The following is a 6,299-nucleotide window of genomic DNA, read 5'->3' on the forward strand; positions in this document are numbered from 1 at the left end:
TATAGTGTCTGGCCTTACATTTAGGTCTTTTATCCATTTTGAGTTTATTTTTGTGTATGGTGTTTGGGAGCATTCTAATTTCATTATTTTACATGTAGCTGTCCAGTTTTCCCAGCACCACTTATTGAAGAGGCTGTCTTTTCTTCATTGTATATTCTTGCCTTCTTTATCAAAGATAAGGTGATCATCTGTGCATGGGTTTATCGCTGGGCTTTCTATTCTATTCCATTGATCTATATTTCTGTTCTTGTGCCATCCATACCATACTGTCTTGATTACTGTAGCTTTTTAGTATAGTCTGAAGTCAGGGAGCCTGATTCCTCCAGCTCCATTTTTATCTCTCAAGATTGCTTTGGCTATTCGGTGTCTTTTGTGTTTCCATACAGATTGTGAAAGTTTTTGTTCTAGTTCTGTGAAAAATGCCACTGGTAGTTTGATAGGGATTGCATTGAATCTGTGGATTGCTTTGGGTAGTATAGTCATTTTCACAATGTTGATTCTTCCAATCCAAGAACATGGTATATCTCTACATCTCATTGTATCATCTTTAATGTCTTTCTTCAGTGTCTTATAGTTTCCTGTATACAGGTCTTTTGTCTCCTTAGGTAGGTTTATTCCTAGGTATTTTATTGTTTTTTTTGCAATGGTAAATGGGAGTGTTTCCTTAATTTCTCTTTCAGATTTTTCATCATTAGTGTATAGGAATGCAAGAGATTTCTGTGCATTAATTTTGTATCCTGCAACTTTACCAAAGTCATTGATGAGCTCTAGTAGTTTTCTTGTAGCATCTTTAGGATTCTCCATGTATCGTATCATGTCATCTGCAAAGAGTGACAGCTTTACTTCTTCTTTTCCGATTTGGATTCCTTTTATTTCTTTTTCTTCTCTGATTGCTGTGGCTAAAACTTCCTAATCTGCATTGAATAATCGCAGTGAGAGTGGGCAACCTTGTCTTGTTCCTGATCTTAGAGGAAATGGTTTCAGTTTTTCACCCTTGAGAGCTATTTTGACTGTCAGTTTGTCATATATGGCCTTTATTATGTTGAGGTAAGTTCCCTTTATGCCTACTTTCTGGAAAGGTTTTTTTTCTTTCTTTCTTTTTTTAACTCTGGAGAGATTTTATCATAAATAGGTGTTGAGTTTTGTATGTTATTTGTAGCTTTTCCCTTGCTGTTTTTAATATTTTTTCTTTGTATTTAATTTTTGATAGTTTCATTAATTTGTGTCTTGGTGTGTTTCTTCTTGCATTTATCCTGTATGGGAGTCTCTGTGCTTCCTGTACTTGGGTGGCTATTTCCTTTCCCATGTTAAGGAAGTTTTCAACTATAATCTTTTCAAATATTTTCTCAGAACCTTTCTTTTTCTCTTCTTCTTCTGGTACCCCTATAATTCGAATGTTGGTATATTTAATGTTGTCCCAGAAGTCTCTGAGACTGTCCTCAATTCTTTTCATACTTTCTTCTTTATTCTCCTCTGTAGTATTTATTTCCACTATTTTATCTTCCAGGTCACTTACCTGTTCTGCCTCAGTTATTCTGCTATTGATTCCATCTAGAGAATTTTTGATTTCATTTATTGTGTTGTTCATCATTGTTTGTTTGTGCTTTTGTTCTTCTAGGGCCTTGTAAAATGTTTCTTGTATTTTCTCCATTCTATTTCCAACATTTTGGATCATCTTTACTATCATTACTCTGAATTCTTTTTCAGGTGGAGTACCTATTTCCTCTTCATTTGTTTGGTCTGGTGGGTTTTTATCTTGCTCTTTCATCTGCTGTGTGTTTCTCTGTCTTCTCATTTTGCTTAACTTACTGTGTTTGGGGTTTGCTTTTCACAGGCTGCACATTCATAGTTCCCTTTGTTTTTGGTGTCTGCCCACAGTTAGTGAGGTTGGTTCAGTGCCTTGGGTAGGCTACTTGGTGGAGGGGACTGGTGCCTTTGTTCTGGTGGATGAGGCTGCATCTTTTCTTTCTGGTGGGCAGGACTGTGTCTGGTTGTGTGTTTTGGGGTGTCTGTGAACTTATGATTTTAGGCAGCCTCTCTCTTAATGGGTGGGGTTGTGCTCCTGTCCTGCTAGGTGTTTGGAATGGGGTATCCAGCACTGGAGCTTGCTGGTTGTTGAGTGGAGCTGGGTCTTGACATTGAGATGGAGAACTCCGGGAGACCTCTCACTGATTGATATTATGTGGGGCTAGGAGGTTTCTAGTGGACCAATGTCCTCAACTCGGCTCTCCCACCTCAGAGGCTCAGGGCTGACACCCGGCCAGAGCACTAAGACCCTGTCAGCCACATGGCTCAGAAGTAAAGGGAGAAAAAAAATAGAAAGAAAGAAAAAAGAAAAAAAATTAAAATAAAGTTATTAAAATAAAAATATTATTAAAATAAAAAAAGTAATTAGAAAAAAAAAGTAAGAGAGCAACTACACCGATAAACAAATCCACCAATGATAACAAGCTCTAAAAACTAAACTAAGGTAAACATAAAACCAGAAACAAATTAGACACAGAAAGCAAATCCCAAGTCTACAGTTTCTTCCAAAGTCCACCGCCTCACTTTTGGTATGTTTTGTTGTCTATTCAGGTATTCCACAGTTGCACGGTACATCAAGTTGATTGTGGGGATTTTAATCCGCTGCTTCTGAGGCTGCATGGAGAAATTTACCTTTCTCTTCTTTGTTCACACAACTCCTGGGGTTCAGCTTTGGATTTGGTCCCACCTCTGCTTGTAGGTCTCCCTCTGGCATATATTCTTCACCCAGACGGGAGGGAGTTAAAGGAGCAGCTAATTAGGGGGTTCTGGCTCACTCAGGCCAGGGGATGAGAGGGGTATGGAATGCAGTGTGAGCCTGCGGCGGCAGAGGTTTATGTAATGTTGCACCAGCCTGAGGCGCACTGTATGTTCTCCAAGGGAAGTTGTCCCTGGATCACGGGACCCTGGCAGTGGTGGGCTGCACAGGCTTCTGGAGGGGAGGTGTGGATGGTTACCTGTGCTTGCACACAGGCTTCTTGGTGGCTGCAGCAGCAGCCTTAGTGATTCACGCCCATCTGTGGTGTCTGCATTGATAGGTGCAGCTCATGCCTGTCTCTGGAGCTCTTTTAAGTGGTTCTCTGCCTTCTGTGGGCAGACAGGGAAGGAATCCCCTCTCTTTACACACCCCAAAACAATGGTCTCTTGCCTCTTAGGCAGGTCCAGACTTTTTCCTGGACTCCCTCCCCACTAGCTGTGGCACACTAGCCTCCTTCAGGCTGTGTTCATGCATCCAACCCCAGTCCTCTTCTTGGGATCTGACCTTCAAAGCCCGAGCCTCAGCTCCCAGTTCCCACCCACCATGGAGGGTGAGCAGACAAGCCTCTCGGGCTGGTGAGTGCCGGTCGGCCCTGATCCTCTGTGCGGGAATCTCTCCGCTTTGCCTTCTGCACCCCTGTTGCTGCGCTCTCCTCCGCGGCTTTGAAGCTTCCCCGCTGCCCACCCCCTGTCTCCACCAGTGAAGAGGTTTCCTAGTGTGTGGAAACTTTTCATCCTTCACAGCTCCCTCCCAGAGGTGCAGGTCCTGTTCCTATTCTTTTGTCTCTGTTTTTCCTTTTTTACTTTTTCCCTACCCAGGTATGTGGGGAGTTTCTTGCCTTTTGGGAAGTCTGAGGTCTTCCCTGCATTCAATAGGTGTTCTGTAGGAGCTGTTCCACATGTAGATGTATTTTTGATGTATTTGTGGGGACGAAGGTGATATCCACATCTTACTCCTCCACTATCTTGAAGGTCCTCCTCATAACTCCCTTTTCATTACTGCTCTTTGTGTTCTATTGAGCACACTTTAGTGATTGCTACTAAATAGCGCAATCAGTGAATTTAATATAATCCAAAAAACCTACACCCAAGTAATATATCCTTATTAAGATAATGTGAAAATTAAAGAAAGCAAAGAAAAAAATATATATTTACTTGAGTTAAATATAACCAATATTAATAGTTTTTTATATTTTCTTCTAGTATGTTTCTAAACCCATAGCAGTTTTAAATACATGGTTATAATTACGTTTTACGTTAAATATTGTAACATGCCCCTCACACTTAGAAACACTATAAGTAGTTTTCCACGTGAAGCAGTATTTTTTTAATGCTTCGTAGTATTCCAACAGGTTTTTTTGGCCATTCCCTATTGTTTAAATTAGCTTTTTAAAAATCCCTCTGTTTCATATTTTTATAGATTCTGCTGAGACAATTTTGTTTATAAAAACATTTTAAGTTAAGTATAAATTTCCATAAGATATTCTCTGAGAGGTATACTTTCTAGGTCAAAGTATATAAACATATTTAGGACTAATAAGAACACAGTAAAATAGCAGTGTATGCAAATCCTCTTCCACAGGACCCTAATATATTTTTCATTGGTGTTTTGAAAAATAAAGTGCTAACATAATAAGTAATCAGGGTTGTTATATTGTTTCTATTTGCATTTTTGTGGTCACCAGTACGTATGCACATTTTCAGATTTGTTTAATTAGTATAATCTCTCTTGTGTTAACTTTTAATGACTTAAGTGTTGTGGTCATAGTATTATTCTCATTAATTTGTGTGATGTTTTATAAGATTAACAGATAACCTTAATCATTTATAAATACAAGTAATTTTCCCATGTTTTTATTGCTGAATCATATTTTTAAATTATTAGAGTGACACATATTCAATTAAAAAACATCCCTGGGCTTCCCTGGTGGCGCAGTGGTTGAGAGTCCACCTGCCGATGCAGGGGACGCGGGTTCGTGTTCCGGTCCGAGAAGATCCCACATGCCACAGAGTGGCTGGGCCCGTGAGCCATGGCCGCCAAGCCTGTGCATCTGGAGCCTGTGCTCCACAAAGGGAGAGGCCACAAGAGTGAGAGGCCTGCATGCCGCAAAAAAAACCCTAAAAAAATCCCTAACTAGTGCAATCTTTTGCTTGTGTTATTTCCTCTTAATTGGTCTTATTTCTTCTTTCCTCACCTCCTGTCTCACTTGGCATGGGTCTCTATTAAGCAGCCAAGGGAATAATTTTAAAGCATAAATCACATCATATCGTTCCCTGATCAAAACCATCCAATGACTTCCCACCCCAGAGGAAAATCCAAAGTCCTTTACATGATTCCTAAGTCCCTGTTATGTCAAACATCTCCTATAACTCTTCTTCTCACTCAATCACTCAACCCCCACTGGCCTTCTTACCTTTCCTGGAACCTCAATGCATACTTCCACCTTTGGACCTTGTATTAATATCTTTTAAAGTAATCAACCTTCCCAAATGTTCATATGGCTCAATCTCTCTCTTTATTCAGATCTCCTCTTAAATGACAAATCCTCAGTTTTATCTATGATTGTATCGTCAAATCATTCTTCATCCCCTTTTTTTCTTAATAGTCATAGTACCTGTCAGTATTTCAAGACACACACACACACACACACACACACACACACACACACCCCACACCTTTGTCTCCCTTACTAGAACAGAAGCTTCAGAAGGTGGGGCTTTTTTTCTTCCTCCCTCCCTCTCTCTCTCTTTCTCTCTATCATTCTTTCTATTTCTCTCTTTCTTTTTAATGCTGAAAGCATTGGACCTAGAATAATATCTATATCAAAAAACTAGAAGAAACTTAAAAATATAAGAAAGAAATGCAATCACAATCACTGTTAACATATGGGCATTATTTTGTCTTTAGAATTTATTATAGATCTTTTAGAATTTATGATAAATTTTTGAATTTTACATTTAGAGTAAGTATATGGAAATATTTTTTCAAGTTTTTACTTGACTCTATTCTGTAAGCATTTTTTATGTCATTATGTAGTCTTCATAAGCATTTTAAAGGACTGAAGATTATTTCTCAATTATAATTTAATGTCACACCAGGGTCACTCTATTTTAATTAAATCTTAGCTTAAATATTTTATTAACCAATAGGGTCATCTTCTTTAAATTCATTAGTAAACTTTTGTCATTTTAAATTACTTTAAAGTAAATTTATGTTTTCTTTTTCTTTGAAAATTTACATTTTTGAAAGCTATTTTTTAATTATTAAAATTAAACTGTTTATATAGTTCACTAAATTTGCTCAAGTCCAATATATTGCTACAGTTCCTTTCTTTTTATTCCAAAAGCTCATTTCTACATTTCTCTTAACTGAGTTTTCCAGATATTTTCTAATATTACTTACTTTAAAACAATACAACCTCTATATTTTTAAATGCTGCTGTTTTTCAGCTTAATTTATTTAGTTTACTTTTTTCTTTGCCATTTGATTTATTCAACTGAGCTAATTTATTTCCTCT

The 6,299-nt window shown here is 38.1% G+C and overlaps 1 long non-coding RNA gene across 1 annotated transcript in view; it reads left to right on the top strand.

The window, feature by feature from the left end:
* Positions 1 to 2,766, top strand: part of LOC307186940 — a 73,924-nt gene extending 71,158 nt beyond the window's left edge. Inside the window, exon 3 of the long non-coding RNA XR_013828514.1 lies at positions 2,578 to 2,766. This is a non-coding gene — a long non-coding RNA (uncharacterized lncRNA). The remainder of the gene's footprint in view (positions 1 to 2,577) is intronic.
* Positions 2,767 to 6,299: the final 3,533 nt, after the last annotated feature.

Source organism: Stenella coeruleoalba (assembly GCF_951394435.1).
Source record: "Stenella coeruleoalba genome assembly, chromosome: 5".
In the NCBI taxonomy this organism is placed as follows: Eukaryota; Metazoa; Chordata; class Mammalia; order Artiodactyla; family Delphinidae; genus Stenella; species Stenella coeruleoalba.